Below are 16,788 nucleotides of genomic sequence, written 5' to 3'. Positions count from 1 at the left end.
CGATTATTGCGATTTTTCCCAAAAATGTACAGCTTTTTTATTTTGAAACATTTTAAAACAATTCTAAACAATATAAAACATTAAAAGTTGAATCATATACTTCAAATCAATGCAGCCAAATAAAGTCAGTCAATCTTTCTGACATTTATTTCAGCCCAAAGTGCCAGTGGTACAACATTACAACAACATGTTCCTGGTCAAGATGCCAGAAAACACAGAACACAACAGTCATAAAAAAATAAAAAAATAAAAATCGCTGTGCTGCAGGCCTACAGCACTGTGCTAGCTTTAGCCATAACATGACATCCTCATGACCTAAAACTGTTCCTTTAGGACATGTACTTACTCTGACTGAAGTGGTTATTTCACCTTCAGGTTAATTTCGCATTCAAAAAATCGGGGAAATCGATTCTGAACTTTGAAAATCGATTAATTGAATCGCCGGCATTAACATCACGATAATATAGTAAATGTTTTTTTTTTTTTTTTTTGCACAGGCCTAATATGGACACGTCTTTTATTAGTGTGAGGAAGATGTAGTTCACATGGGACACGTCGTCAGTCACTCCTGAAGCCTGCCCTGGTGTAGCACACTTCACTAGCAGGCACGTGCACACATAGACATCAAAGGGGCTTGAGCCCCTGCCCTTTTATCGACCTGTAAAAAATGCCACTCTCCAGACCATGAATGCAGTTTTTACTGTGGTGAAAGAAATGCAAATGCCCCCCTTCAATGCCATACCTGAAGGGAAACACTCAAGAGAATTGCCATGTCCAAACTCTCACTGAACTGAATGTAGCATCTTGTGTTGAAACAATTACCCTCCGCTGTGTAGAAATCCATGCTGCCGTTACGCTACATCTCCAGTATTGACTTGATTGTATGGTTCAGTGTGGCATCAAACACCAAAAATAGCTGATTTCCAAGCTTTCCACCAAAGGCCCTTTAGAAATGTCAGCCCCTGCCTCTCTAACATTCTCTGCACATCCCTGCTCACTAGTAAAAGAGAAATACCTAAAAATAAAACTTAAAAATACTGAAAAAATACCTAAAAAAGTCTTCAAGATCCTAACAGTTTTCTGAAAGACTGGTGTGTCTATATTAGTGGTGCTCAATCTTTTTAATGTCAAGGAACCTAGGGCTGTCCTCGACGCAGGATTTATCAAGTCGATTCGAGTCGCGGGGGTTAATCCGACGCGTCGACGAATCGTTTATGTAAAAAAAAAGAAAAAAAAAGTGGTGCTTTAAGCTTTTAAACCACGTCAACGTAATACAATAAAACAGCAATATGTTTTAAGCCTTTAAAGTGAATTAGATCCATGAACTACCGTGCATATTGAGACATGATAGCGGTGGACACTGGACATTAATGACGATAAGATTGCGTCCAGCCGTGCGTAATTTGCCGTGCGTAATTGTGAATTGTGGAGCAGAGTAGAACAACGGAGGAGAGAATAATGCATCTCTTTGACAGCATGTCGTGTATTATTTCCACAAGTTGTATTTTCTCAGAGCACAGCGCTGCTGTATCAAAAGAGCTATGTTGCCGATCTGGTGCGAGATAATAAAAAGAAAACAGTTCGCCCGTCGCTATTCCTCAGCCTGAGTCCAACCACCACACACCCACGGCAGTGAAAGTGAAAGCGCATCGCGCTGGCTCTGCTGCTTCTTTGGCCAGCTCTCAAGTAGAATAACAACTCGTCGACGCATTTCCTTTCCAAGCGGTTAACTTCAAAATAAGAGCTCCCTGTTATATGATCAAGGCAACTTTCAAGTGACGTGAACTGATTTTATTTTTAAGTCTAGTAGTAGGAAGTATGGACTCAATAAGAATTACATGACAGTCACAGTCCAGCGCTCTCATACCGCACCACGGTATACTGGTGTGATAAAAAAATATATATATTTTTGACGGCTCGACTCAAACAATTGGCGTCGATTCCGGGGGCTTAAAACGACGCGTCGATTCGTCGATTTTTAGAGGACAGGCCTACAAGGACCCCTAGAATTCATTCAGTCAGTGCAATTACACTTGCAATATCCCAGACTTGCACCTTTCTAGTTTAACCCTGCAAGGCCCAAATTAATTTCTACTGGCCAAAAAAATTTGAAAAAAAATCAGATGGTGTTGTAGGAGTCCTAATCACAGGAAAATGTAATGTTAAAAAATTAATTATGTTTTTGTAAGGTTTTATAGCCATAAATCATAAATCATAAATTATGCTCTAATTTGCATTTTGGGGATATTTTTCACAATAATAACATATGCACGTGTTCTAGACATTCTATTGATCACGAAAAACAATATTACAGGCATTTTACTTATGTTTTAGTGAGGAATAGCTTCAGTTAAAAAGTGAGATGTTGTTCGTCCAGACGCTGGAATTTCAACTTCTCTGGGAGGTGTGAATGTCAGTCTCTGTGAGGGGTATTTATATGCAAATATCGTGGCCAATGGCATTGTAATACTAAACAATAGGATTTAATGGTGATGTTAATGTGAAAAAAGAACAGGAAAACTAATAACATTTTTTTTAAAATGATTTAAAAAACATTGCCAAAAAGCAACGCTGGGCCTTGCAGGGTTAATTTAACTTTGAGAGTTAACCACATAGGGTTGCATGTGGTTAACTCTCTGAGTTAAATTAAAAATACCTGCCTCTCCTCTCCTCTCCTCTCCTCTCCTCTCCTCTCCCCTCCCCTCCCCGGTAAGTGTAGTGTTGTTGTGTACTGTGTTTGCTCGAAGTTGGGAAACAGTGAGATCTCCCAAGTCTTATAGTCTTCCAGGCCAGAACGAGAAGTCAGCTATTTATTCTCTCTCTTTATCTCTCTCTCTATCTCCCCCCTCGTGCTCTCTCCCTCTCCATTTCTTCTCAGAGGTGTAAAAGTAGATGTGTGTGTTTGGCCGTGCATTAGAGGGACAGAGTTCGGTGTGTTTGTGTGTGTGTGTGGGGGGTGGGGTTGCCTGTAAATGTACTTGCGGCCACAAAAACGCACGTGTGTGCGCGTGTGCATGTGCACATATGCGTGTGTGTGTGTGTGTGTGTGTGTGCGTGTGTGTGTGTGTGGTTGGAATGCACAGGCTCGTAAGTCACCTCTGATTTTCCACTCCTGCTGGGACACATCCCATTATCAGTTTTATATGAAACTAAGAAATTCCTCTGTAGCCTGCCATGTGTGTGTGCGTGCGTGCGTGCGTGTGTGCATGTGTGCGCGCGCACATGCATATAGGTGGATATTTCCATCAGCTGAGAGCGACTGTGTGTGTGCGTGTGTGTGTGTGTGTGTGCGTGTGTGCGTGTGCGCGCGCGTGTGTCTGGCCTTTTAACGAGGCAATTTAACAGAGAAATAAAAGCTCTCTCTCCTGTATGGTCAGATTTCTCGTCGGCTCATTGCTGTGTTTTTATTCCCGCTGCTGCACAAACAAACATAACGACGTTGATCGTGCGCTTTCAGAAAACCTACTACCATCTACTTTAATCAATCCATTATGTTCTTCAGCTTGTACACAATCGCGTTGCGCACTGACTGGAATAATGCAAGTAGTTTTGCGGCGAGAGCAGACTCTTTTGTGACTCGTAAGGGCCTTTTCCACCGGCAAAGAACCGGTTCCGGTTCAACTTTCTTTGGAACCTTGGTTCGTTCTTGCGAACCGGCTTGCGCTTCCACCAGATTGAACCATGATTGAACAAGAGGAACCGAGGATTTTGTGGTTCCCGTTCGGAAACCAACTTTTACGGTTCTGAACCAACTCCGGTTCTCTGTGGAAAAGCTCACCTCTGGTTCATCCCATAGGCGGGAGAAAGAACCCGAACCGGTTCTTTGCCGGTGGAAAAGGCCCTATTGTGAGCTTATAGATCTGCAATTTTCAGAGCACAACACCCTGAGCTACTAAACATAAAATTACTTGTCTTTTAGATCTGCTGCATCTCTTCTCCACTAGTCCCTCCCTAACATTTTAGTCTAGTAGTTCAGGGGTCTTCAACATTTTCAGGCCAAGGACCCCTTAGTTGAGAAATGGATGAAACAGGGACCCCCCACAACCAGTTCATAGATTCCATATAGTTTCATTGTTTTACAGCACAGTTATCAGTGTATGTTGGATTCATGTTAATTTGTGTTTTCAGATACACTTGAACAGTCAATACTTAACAAACTTAGAAGATCTACAAGCTCACAAAAAAACTAGAAGATCTACAAGCTCACAACGCCTCGTGCTGCGAAGCGTTGTGAGCTTGTAGATCAGCTATTTTTGGCTAAATTTCTCTGAATATCGACACTAGTGTCAAAGTTGTTAATATAAAACTATATATCACTCAAAGATTTGGGAGGACCCCCTGTAGCAACTCTGAGGACCCCCTAGGGGTCCCGGATCCACTGTTGAAGACCCTTGGTCTAGTTTTTATTTGTTGACGAAATTGTTCACATATTTAGCATAGTTTTTATTTGGTTTTTGAGCGGTGGTCACAACGCTCCTATACGTGGCCGTGTGTGTGGGTCTCCGTCCGTCCGTCCGTCCGTCCGTGTCTGTCTGTATGTAGCCTAAACTTCGGCGCGTAACTAGTGCCGCACCATTTACGCCACTCGCGCAATATATACATCAAAATGTGCGGCTCGGCCGGGAATGGTGTGCTACCTTTCGTTCCGATCCACCTTACCATGCCGACGTAATCGGCAAAAAACGACGCTTAATTGTCCCCATTGACTTATAATGGGACAATGCAAGAAATCACTTTCAAGTATTTTTCTCTCGTAAACCATAGGAGCTACAGTTTCAAACCTCGGAGAGGAGATTCATAATGATTTTAAGAATGAATCCAAAAATAATTACATCACTCGGCCTCATGGTGGCGCTATAACGGCCCACTTTGCGTTTTGCCCCGTAACTCTTGAACCGTAGATCGGAAAATTAAAATTATTTTTTCCCTGGCTTCCTTGGGTCAAGATGCATCTCCCCATATAGGCCACGCCCATTTGCGCCAGGATAGATTTTCCGCCATCTTGAATTTTCTCCAAAACACACTTTTTGCTCCTTTTCCTACATATTTTCTTCAAATGTCACAAAAATCGGTACACATGATCTATGAGGTGGGTAAACCACCACTCAGTTCACACGGGTGTGATTTTCATAAAAAATTCGCCTGTGAAAAAAGGTAGCCGATGAAGATTTTTAGTCAGTCGACGAAATAACCCTGTTGGGAAAGTGGTTTGAACTGAGGAAGTTGTAGCGCTCACCAAAGCAAGGACAAGAGCTTCTCCAGCTTGTTGCCAAAACTCGTAAACTTGTATTGTACCCTTCAGTGGTGCAATCCGGATTAACTGACTTTAAAGGAGGATTCCGGAGTTACCCTTTTTATTACCTTAATTTGATATCCCAGAAAGAGTGTTATTTTTTATTATTTTTTGAGACCACCGCAGCTCCGACCGTGGGCAGTGGGGTACAATGCTAAATCACTCATTTTGTATTGCTTAAAAAAAGAGCTCTACACTAGCTCTGAGATTAGTTTTTTAGTTCACCCCAAAATTACCTTTTTTCTATTGATTACTCATGCCATGGAGACTTGAGTTCAACAACTGCTAAATGCTAAATGCCTAAACTGTAAACTGTAAACAACATTTTTTTGGTTTTTGTCACATTCCTAAGACAATACTTTGATTTACCTCAATTGATTCCGAATCAATCCAAAACTATTGTCTTTGACAAAAAACTAAAACAAAAAATTATATTGAACTCAAGTCTCCATTGCAATGGAGTAATCAATAGGGGGAAAAAATCATTTTGTGGGTGAACTACTCCTTTAATACAATATAGCCAGCACATCTGCAGTGGTTGCAGTAAGTCTCCATATTCTTCTTTAGAAAAAACCTAGACCCTGCATAGCGTCAGCCTGTCAAGCCGGACTGGACACCTATCATACCGCGTAAACAAATGGCCCTGCCTGGAGCCCATAAGAGCCCCATCTCCCCCGCTGGATAAGCAGGGGATTCCCTCTGCCTGGAGCTCATAAGAGCACCATCTACCCCCTGGATAAGCAGGGAATTCCCTCTATAAGAGCCGTTCATGTTCGGCCCTGTCTGAAGCTCAAGTACAATACCCCCCCTCCTCCCTGGGGCCAAGCGGGCGGGATTCCCTCTCCCGTGCGGGAGAACCGGTTTGGAGTTAGAGTTGGAGTTTCCAGGACATATGAAACTTGCATCCATTCACTTTTCGCATCCTCCCCCCCCCCCCACCCCCCCCCCCACCCTTGTTGCAGTATGTTCGCTATTCAACCTGCAGCCTGTACAGTATGTCTATGCGGCCTGTCATGGTCATACCAATAACAATACATTGTGTCTACTTTCAATCTGGATGAATAATTTCTGATATTTCATTTTCTCTGAAAGATCACTAGGAAACTATTCTGTCTTGACTTGTTTTTGCTATTTTGTTTGTTCTAAAAGAAGAAACATCGTCATTTCAGTATGAATCATTCCATGACAATCTTTTTGTTCAACTAGGTTTGGCCTTATAGATGGTAATGTGTCTGTTTTTAGACTTTTAGACTACTCGTGTGTTACAAAATCATTGTCTAAACATCCAAAATACGACTGTCATTTCCCTTGGACTTTTTGAATTTTGCTGAGTGGCCCTTGAGCCATCCTAAGTTGAGTAACCCTGAGAGTAGTGTGTTCACAGAAAAACCTGGTCGGCCCGGCAGGTTTTTTACTGCCCCAGAAGGATGCATTCATTGCTTCATAGGGGGGTCTAGTATAGTCCACTGGATGCAATTCTGGAACTCCAGTCTAAACTTCCAGTCCTGTCCGGTTCAATCTGGTTCTGTCCACTACTTCACGGTCAATGTTCGACCCATAATGTTGAAAAAGGACAATAAGAGAGAAGAGTGGAGATAAAATATGGCCACATTTTGGCCACGCTTTGTTATCCAACTTAAACAACCAACCAGGTCTGTTTTTGGTCAACCAACCAATTTTGTTTTTGGTCAGAGTTGATCCCATTAATATATAATAATCTTTTAGGCCTAGAATTATTGACTGCTTTAACTATTGAAAAATAGCAGACCCACAAGCTCACAGCGCGTCACCGAGTGCCGCACTGTGAGGATGTAGATCTGCTATTTTTGAAAAAAGTTGTGAAAATGTGTGCAAATCTTTGAATACATGTATTTTCAAAGCGAAAGTTTGTAATGCAAATTTTGCTTCTGGGTGGTCCCTGGAACTAAACATTTTGAGATGGGGGTCCGTGGCCAAATACATCTCATTTTGGGGGTCCTTCACATGAAAAAGTTGACATAGTAGTCTCTCAAGAACAGACTAACTGAGCTCCAGTTAAGTGAAAAGGACCTTTTCGTTGACGATGGCTAGCCAGATTGCTGACAGAAAAAAAAAAATTCTTCAAAAAACACTTCAAAAGACATAGAATCGGGTCAAAATTCAAATTTTCACAATTTAAAAAAAATAGCAGATCTTCAAGCTCGCAGCGTGGCACTCGGTGCCGTGCTGAGAGCTTGTATATCTGCTATTTTTCAATAGTTAAAGCAGTCAATAATTCTAGGCCTAAATGGGTTAAAAGACAAAGAAGCAGCCGCACACCGTAGCCAAAGTGTCAATATATTTAATCAATTTTAGGACGCAGAAGGAAAGTTGATCCCATCATGCCAAAGCGCCAGCACTCGCCCAGCAGTCTGCTGTCACCCAGGCGGACGCGTGCACGCGCCCATGTGCACACGCTCACGTGCACGACCTCGCACAACCTCGCCCATTATTCAATTGTAACTCTGAGAGTGTGCAAACATAACCAAATGGTTCCATTTACGTACTCTCTGAGTTGAATGGACACTCGGCTGGGTGGAAAGACAACAAGGGGAATATTCCACTGGTCTTTATTCTCCCTTTTTTCCGTCCCGTCTCCCTATCCTGTCTCACACGCGCGCGCGCGCGCACTGTGTGTCTGGGAGAAGGTCACGCTCCTCAGTTGTACATTACAGGAAACATACAAGAATCAGACTCCCCCAGACATGACAGAGAGAGAGAGAGATTTGATTTTCCAGATTATTTTATTAAATTAAAGATGATCGATTATGAGGAGGGTTTCACACCACACACGCTTTTTGTTTTGTGACGCTGAGGACAAGCGTGAAACCAAGGATGGGACCATATGAAAATTACATGTCACAAATATTGTGGCAAAAATAATTGCGAATAACGATGTTATGATATCGTGATAATCAAAATATGCCTAAAACTCAAAATGGCACAAAAGTTCCATTTTGTGCCTAAATGGCACTTTTGTGCCGAGTGATGTGACTCAACGTGACACACTGTGAGCTTGTAGATCTGCTATTTTCAAAAGTTTTTTACACACTTGCAATGGGACATTCTGCGTGACGATCACTTTCACTTTTCGACAATACTTTTGTACTTTTACAATACTTTTTAGTACATTTTTGAATTCCGGACTTTTATTTGTAAGCATTTGTGCCACATTGATACTTTCACTTGAGTAAACACTGATGATGATGAGGCACTGAGTGTCCTTTTCACTGTGTTTACATCTCTGCTCTGATCCCCCTGTCCTGCACCGCTGATCCTATCCTAGCTGACAGCCACACTGTCTGTGTGTGTGTGTGTGTGTGTGTGTGTGTGTGTGTGTGTGTGTGTGTGTGTGTGTGTGTGTGTGTGTGTGTGTGTGTGTGTGTGTGTGTGTGTGTGTGTGTGTGTGTGTGTGTGTGTGTACTCAGGGCTGTAAGTGGCTTAACATGCACCACGGGGAAACGGCAGCTGCATCAGTTACGTAAGAGAGACACTGCTCTGCTGTGTGTGTGTGTGTGTGTGTGTGTGTGTGTGTGTGTGTGTGTGTACACACATGTAAGTACATGTGCACGTATGTGTGGTGTTGTTGTTGTTGTTGTGTGTGTGCGCGTAACCCTATTCTGCTGCTGTGTCAATATAACTCCTCCAGTGCAGTCTCTCTCTCTCTCTTTCTCTCTCTCTCTCTCTCTCTCTCTCTCTCTCTCTCTCTCTCTCTGACAAGGTCTCTCTCTCTCATTTCAGTTGAAGATATCTGGCATGATAATCTCATCACTCTCTCCCTTTGATCTTGTGGGCTCACCTACATTTCTCGTCGTTTCTTTCCAAACCGTACACATGATATAAAACACAGTGTTTTTAACGTGACACATTGTTAACTAACCCTGCCGATATTGTTGAACCTAAATAAATTAAATTAGTATAAATGATGGTCTGTTTTGGCCTTATGATACATTATCTATTATGATCATTGGCTATACCAGTCATGGTCGATCATTTATTTGTGTATTTCAGTCATAAGTTTTGTATTTGTCATATCCGCCCAATGTTTTGATTACGAAGCCTAAAGTGCAAACGGAACAATTTCCTATTCACTAGAGGTTCACACCTATGATGACCCTTCTGTTATTTCGGTGGGGTTGGGACTAATTTAGTCTTCATGTCCATGTATTCCTCCCCACGCATATTTGTGTGTTGTCACCACTATTGTATCATACTGACTCCCCTGCCAGTGAGGAAGTAGTCCTACTCCTCCCGACCGACACTCCCTGCTGTTAGGTGCCAATAAACAATAACATTGGTAGACCACGCGACTAATCAGTAAAAAACATTTCTAAAACCTAAAAATGCTATCTAGCTTCATGTATGGTCATTGAGAGAAGGGGACTAGTACAGTACAGTACAGTACAGTTACAGTATGCTATGGGTTTAGGTGGAGTCTGCAGAGGTGAGTCTTCAGTCCATATCCATGATCGTCCCACCCTATAGCAGAGACCTTGCCTTTTAGACAGTCTGTGATGGTCTTGGGAAACTAACAGCAGAGCCATGAAGGAGGATGGATGTTTGAGTCAAACATTTATAGTTGGTTGTCATGTGCTCTGTGTGTGTGTGTGTGTGTGTGTGTGTGTGTGTGTGTGTGTGTGTGGGTGTGTGTCTGTGTGTGTGTGTGTGTGTGTGTGTGTGTGTGTGGAACACTTCTGTGTGAATGAATGGAAAGTCACAATGCTGCCTCAGCTCAACCTTGACCTCAGTGTGTGTGTGTGTGTGTGCGCGCCCACGCGTGCATGTGTGGATGTTTCTGTAGTAGCTGTACTGTACATTACTGTTCATTTTAACAGTAATGTGTTACTAACTCTCTTTATTCTAACTTTGTAGAATGCTTCTGTGTACGTGTGTGTCGCTGTAGGTCTTCTCTTTGACTAGTCGACTAACCAATAGACTCTATGCTCAGCAGCCAAATTGGAAGCAAACCATTAGGGCTGTCACGATGATGACATTTTACATGACGATTAATTGTCACTCAAATAATTGCGATTAATGTTTTAATTGTGTTTTTCGTCGTTGACAATTACAATTCTGTTTGGCTTTTAGGCTTTGAAGTTGCACATGGCAGTTATGACACATAACCTAAATATACAAAGAACTGACTGACATATTTGACATCTTTATACTTAAAAAAAGAACATTGATAGTGGAAGTAGCCGATCTACAATGTATACTGTATGTGAGCTTGTATATGAGCTGCTATATATGAGCTTGTGAGCTTGTGTATGAAAAATCTTCAACATGGACATGATTATGACAATTATGGCAAAATAGTTGCGATCATGGCAAATAATTGCGATTAGATGATTATGTAATAATTGTGACAGGCCTTGTAGAAACCAATGTTGCTGGTTCCATGCTGGTTAAACAAGTCAGGATGCTGATATTGTACATGTTGGCTCACTGGAAACACTCTGGTACAACAGTAGGTCTCAAAGTGGGGTCCAGGGACCCTCATGGTTCAAAATGTGTAACTCTGAGTGTACACACGGACGGGTTAATTTGGCTCCATTTGTGTTGCAGATAAAATTTGATCATAGATTTCACAGACTTGTTTGATAGCGCTATCATCAGTGTTGTGTTAACTTTCAAGTGTTTGTATTATACATAATGTAAGTTACTCGTTATTGAAGTTGTCAAATAAGTGTAGTGGAGTTCAAAGGTAACAGTTGTCTCATGTGTTGTGTGTAGTGGAGTTAGAAGTATATATACGTGAGTTTTAAAAAGTGGACATGATAGCTCAAGGAAAGTAAAACGGTACCTCAAAATAGTACCTAAAGCACAGTACTTAAGTAAAATGCACTGCAGTTAACTTTCCACCGCTCTGTGTGTGTGTGTGTGTGTGTGTGTGTGTGTGTGTGTGTGTGTGTGTGTGTGTGTGTGTGTGTGTGTGTGTGTGTGTGTGTGTGTGTGTGTGTGTGTGTGTGTGTGTGTGTGTGTGTGTGTGTGTGTGTGTGTGTGTGTGTGTGTGTGTGTGTGTGTGACCCCCCTGGTAGCAGACAGGAGCAAAATGACTGGCCCTCAAAAAAGAAAAGAAAAAAACTCTGATCCTATAAACCAGTAGTCCTGAACCTGTGGATCAGGACCCCCAGGGAGGTCCCCACATGATTTTGGGGGGTCCCTAGATCAGGGGTTCCCAAACTTTTTTCTCTCAGGGCACCCCATAAATATTTGTTTTAATCCGAGGCACCCCTACATTGTAATTTTCACTCCCAGCACCTTATATTTAGCCTATAGCATATCGTCGTGGTCAGGTAGAAACCTTGTATGTCCAAAACCGTTTGTTTTGTATTTATCATCTATAAAATGTAGGCTACTAAACTAGTGAAAACAGCAGATTGATGTGAGGCGTTGTGTGCTTGTAGATCGGCTGTTTTCACTAGTTTTGTGCGACAGTCTTGTATGATGAAGCAGGGCTTTGCTTTACCAAAAGACGTACACATTTGAAACTTGGAGAACAGTGACGATGTTTTAGTGATTATGTTGCGAGGAAAATGTTGAGATAACAGCCATTTTGGTTAGAACTGACTGAAAATAACTCTGTACTTCAAGTTTAAAATTATACTAAATATTTTTTTCAAGTGTCCAAATAAATTCCAAATATTATCAAATTATCTCGCGGCACCCCTGGACTACCGTCGCGGCACCCCAGGGTGCCCCGTCACCCACTTTGAAAACCCCTGCCCCAGATGACGGTGAATTGACAATTTAAGGACTTTTAAGGCCTCTTTTAATGCCACAAAAATGACTCAACTCCTACAATTTCAAGTGCTTGTCAGGGTGAGGGAGTCCCCAGTTCAAATATGATTATTTTGGGGGGTCCTCGGTTCAAATAAGATTATTTTGGGGGGGGTCACAGCCTTAAAAGTTTGAGAACCACCGGTGTAAACCACTCTGAACTAGAAGAAGAGAGAGAGAGAAGGAACAAGGACAATGCTGCCCCCCCCCCCCCCCTTCTCCCCACAATAAAAAAACAGTGTTTGTGTTTCCGATGTGTGCGCACGGTGACGCACATGACATGACACACGCGTGTGTGTGTGTGTGTGTCCAGAGAGGCTAGCAGAGCTCACATGGATCAATGGAAGGAACTGTTGTTGAGATTACAGTCGTTTCCCCCTCCGTCCGCCTCTCTCTCTCTCTCTCTCTCTGGCACTCTCTCCAGTGGTGGGGAAAAGTGCACACATTTTTTACTGAAGTAAAAAATCATACTGCATTGTAGAAATACTTATACGGTACAAGTAAACGTCCGGTAATCTAAGTCATCATCATATTTCTAGGAATATTTTGAACAAAGCCAAACTTTGGTTAATATATTGTATCTTTTATAGTAAAATCTGAATCTACAAAGTAGCTAAAGTTTTCAAATAATTGTAGTGAAGTAAAAATACAATATTTGTCGTAGTGGAGTAGACGTATAGAAAAATGCACCAGTAAAGTAAAAAAAAAAAAATACAGCAAAATTGTCTTTACAGCAAAAAACTTTCTCCAACTCCCCCTCTCCCCTATCTATCTCCTCTGTCTCTCCCTCCCCCCTCTCTCTCTCTCTCTCTGCCGTGTCGGTACATTAGTTTGTGCACTGAGGCATGTTGGGTACACAAGACTGAAACTTCCTTCCTGTAAAGGAAGCCTAATGTGTGAACCTGCGTGTTTGTGTGCGCGCGCACGCACATGCGTGTACGTGTGCTCCCTTCGATAATAATGGGGGAGTCCGCTTCACACCTCCGGCGACCACTTCCTCCGCTATTTCCTGTTTACTTCCTGTTGCGTTAGCAACCAGGCTCTCTCTTTCTCACACACAAGCGCGTGCGCTGGAGGGAGACGAGTGCACACACACACACACACACACACACACACACACACACACACACACACACACACACACACACACACACACAGAGGGAGAGAGAGAGAGTTTGGCGTCACTAGTTCAAGTCATGTGCGCTAGGGTCCAGGGAAGTGCAGAGAACGTTAGAGAGGCACGGGCCTCAAAGCTCGCACCGTGACGCGTTGTGAGCTTGGAGGTCAGATATTTTCACTACTTGCATTCATGGTCTGGAGAGGGCACTTCTTTTTTACAGATGGATAAAAGGGCAGGGGCTCAAGCCCCCTTTGATGTCTATGTGCGCTCGTGTTCATGTGTCTTTCTGTTGTGTCTTTCTCCACTCAGGAAGAGTGAGGGAGGGGCTCCACAGCAGAGCAGACACACGTAGCAGACCACCGTACCGCCGTGTTGTCGGGGGTCCCCACTCCCCTGACTTTGTCTGCACACAAGCAGGTAGGACACGGTTTGTGTGTTTGTTTCAGTGTTGATTTTGTCGACTAAAACTATGATGAAAAATGTTTGTCGACTGCGTTTTTTTCACTGACGAAAACTAAATAAAAAGAAATAAAAACTAAGCTGTGATGACTAAAACTAAGACTAAATATATTGACAATTTCGTCAACAAAATAAAAAACTAGACTAAAACTTAGACTTAGGGAGGGACTAGTGGAGAAGAGAGTCAGTTTGGTTGCTCTCAGGTGTTGCGCGACGCGTTGTGAGCTTGTAGATCGGCTATTTTCAGCACGCAACCAAGTGTTAAACCAGTCATTACGATGCCATCAAGGCCTGCCAAAATACATTTCAGTTGACTAAATCAACTGTAGATTTAGTCGCCTAAAGTCTTATGATATTTAGTCGACTAAAATTAGACTAAAACTAAAACTTTTCAGGTGACTAAATTATGACTAAAACTAAATGACATTTTATTCAAAAGACTATGACTAAAACTAAATCAAAATTTGCTGTCAAAAACAACACTGGTTGTTTTTGACAGCAAATTTTCCCCCTACAACAGGGCTACTCAACTTAAAGAGGCGGTGCCATAGTTTTGTACTTTTTCTGATTTTCATGTGTCTATGAGGTTGACGGTACTTCATTAGACCCCCTGGTGTGGTTGTTATGAGCAATTATGTATTCCCTTTGTATTTGGGGTTTCTTCCTGGAGACTGCCACCTTGTGGGTCAAAAGTGTCGATCCAAAAACATAGATAAAATGACATCATATAATCATCCCCTCCCCTTTTACCATTCACCCAACACTGTGGGTGTGGCTAACTTCAGCTGGGTCACAGGCATACTTAATGAACTGGTGGGTGTGGCCACATAAAAACCTAATTTTAACTCTTTCTGTACACTTTTGGGGAAAAAAATCTTCCTTCTAGTATAATCATAATACCTGATAATCATGTTTTAGGGAGGGAAAACATCATGGCACTTCATCTTTAAGATGGCTCAGGGGCCAAACAGGGGCGAAACACAAAAAGTCCAAGGGCCACAAGCTAAACAATTACGTTTAGACAATGATTTTGTAACCCACTACATCAATATCTAAAATGTCGTAAGGATTTTGGAAACACAGAAAACGGCCACATTTCCATCTGTAATTCATTGAACAGAAAAGATTGTCATGGAATGATTAATGATGAAATTATGAAGTTTCTTCTTTTGGAACAAACAAAATAGCAAAAAAAAAGTCTTGTATAAAACAGTAAAACGGTTTTGGAGATGAACTGAAAAATGACTGAATGAGTCATTTTCAGTCAAAATGAATGAGTAGACAAAATATATTTGTATTGGTATGACCATGGCGGGCCGCAGAGGCCGCGTGCGTCCCACAGTTCCGCGGTCAGAGGGTTCCATGGCTGCTGGTTCCACACTCAGACTGTGATGCTATTGTTGTGGGAACCGGACTGCAGGTAGAACTGTGATTTGAACTGGAGTGATCTGTTATAATGGAGCACGTAGAACCCTGAAGAATTATTACAACCACATCCAGGAATTGAATTACAAGCTATAGCTGTAAATCTCTCTCTCTCTCTCTCTCTCTCTCTCTCTCTCTCTCTCTCTCTCTCTCTCTCTCTCTGTATCTGTATCTCAGTCACTTACTCTCTCCCTCATCATTTACTTTCAGCACTCCCTGCTATTTCAAGGTTGTGTGTGTGTGTTTGTGTGTGCGCACAATATTGCCGTCCTCCCATTCAAGCTTAGACACGACTCCAGGAAGATAAATATAGACACACATTGACCTGCGGCTGCTCTCCCCCTCTCTCTCTCTCTCTCTCTCTCTCTCTCTCTCTCTCTCTCTCTCTCTCTCTCTCTCTCTCCCCCTCATCATCTCTTTCTCTGTTCCTGATAAGCATAGTCTTGGTGGTGTTGTTGCAGCTGTCTTGCTGTACTTGGCTTAATGCTTGTACTGTACTCCCATATCTGCGTGTGTGTGTGTGTGTGTGTGTGTAGGGGGGGTTACACCGCCCACATTAAAAGGAGACAGCGTGTTGCGCTCGGCTACAGCAATTTTTCACTGTCACTGTCGTAGAGCAATGTTTAACTCAATTGCTGGGGGGGTTGAGGTTGGAGCTCGGTTAATTGTTGCAGAATCGCGGACACATGTTCACGCACGCACGCACACACGCGCGCGCGCACACACACACACACACACACACACACACACACACACACACACACACACACACACACACACACACACACACTCACACTCACACTCACACAGTAAAATTCTCAGTGTAACTTTGAACCCAAGTGTGTAAAAACAGACCCAAATGGACCTTAAAGGGGAAGACCACCCATTTTCAATATTGAAATATGTAATTAATATACCTTAGAGGAGTTGTGTGGAAATAGAAAAAAAGTTCCACCTCTTCTGTGTTGCCTAGAACTGGAGGTTTGATTTTGGAGTTTGTATTGTAAAGTACAATGTGTGATGATGTCATCAAGTTGTACTTTACAATACAAACCCCCAAAATCAATCTTTTTATTTCCTCACAACTCCTCTAAGTTATATTAATGACACAGTTCAATATTGAAAATGGGTGGTCTTCCCCTTTAACTCTTACAATGTCAATCGTTTAAATCTTTTACAGTTGTATCTGTTAACTCCCGAAAGTGCACAAGTGTTACATTTGTGCACCACTCTCTGGTTTTATACTGCGGAGCCACCGTGACCTTTGCACCCTCGTCTGCGTGACGTCGAGGGCGCATGAGGAACCGAAAGCTGACGTGCGGTTTCACAGGGAGTGTGTTAAGCTGCTCCTTGGAACGGTGGCATTATGGGCCAGACGGAATGCTGCTTTACGCAACAGCATCAGTCACACTGGGAAACCCAGGGGTCACTCTGTTGTCAGTGCTAGTGGTGTAAACCAGTGGTTCTCAACCTTTTCAGGCCGCGACCCACATTTTAACTGGGGATCCCGTCACCCTGACGAACACTAAGAGTTGAAGCATTACATTTTGTATAACACGGTTCTATTGTGAAAATAGCAGATCTACGAGCATGTAGATCGGCTATTTTCACAATTTCAGCTTCTAATATTTGACAATTTGGCCAATGTTTAATTTGTCATTTTAGAGGTGTTAAAAAGTCCTTAAATTGTCAC

The 16,788-nt window shown here is 42.4% G+C and overlaps 1 protein-coding gene across 1 annotated transcript in view; it reads left to right on the top strand.

The window, feature by feature from the left end:
- Nucleotides 1-16,788, top strand: part of hivep2a (HIVEP zinc finger 2a) — a gene marked incomplete at its 3' end in the record, with an annotated part of 134,001 nt that overhangs the window by 10,541 nt on the left and 106,672 nt on the right. The window contains exon 2 of the mRNA XM_080744793.1: nucleotides 13,521-13,628. The remainder of the gene's footprint in view (nucleotides 1-13,520; nucleotides 13,629-16,788) is intronic.

The sequence above is a fragment of the Nannobrachium achirus genome, assembly GCF_963921795.1.
Source record: "Nannobrachium achirus genome assembly, chromosome: 16".
Lineage (NCBI taxonomy): Eukaryota > Metazoa > Chordata > Actinopteri > Myctophiformes > Myctophidae > Nannobrachium > Nannobrachium achirus.
Note: the sequence above shows the minus strand (reverse complement) of the source record. Positions and strands in the feature narration are given on the sequence as shown.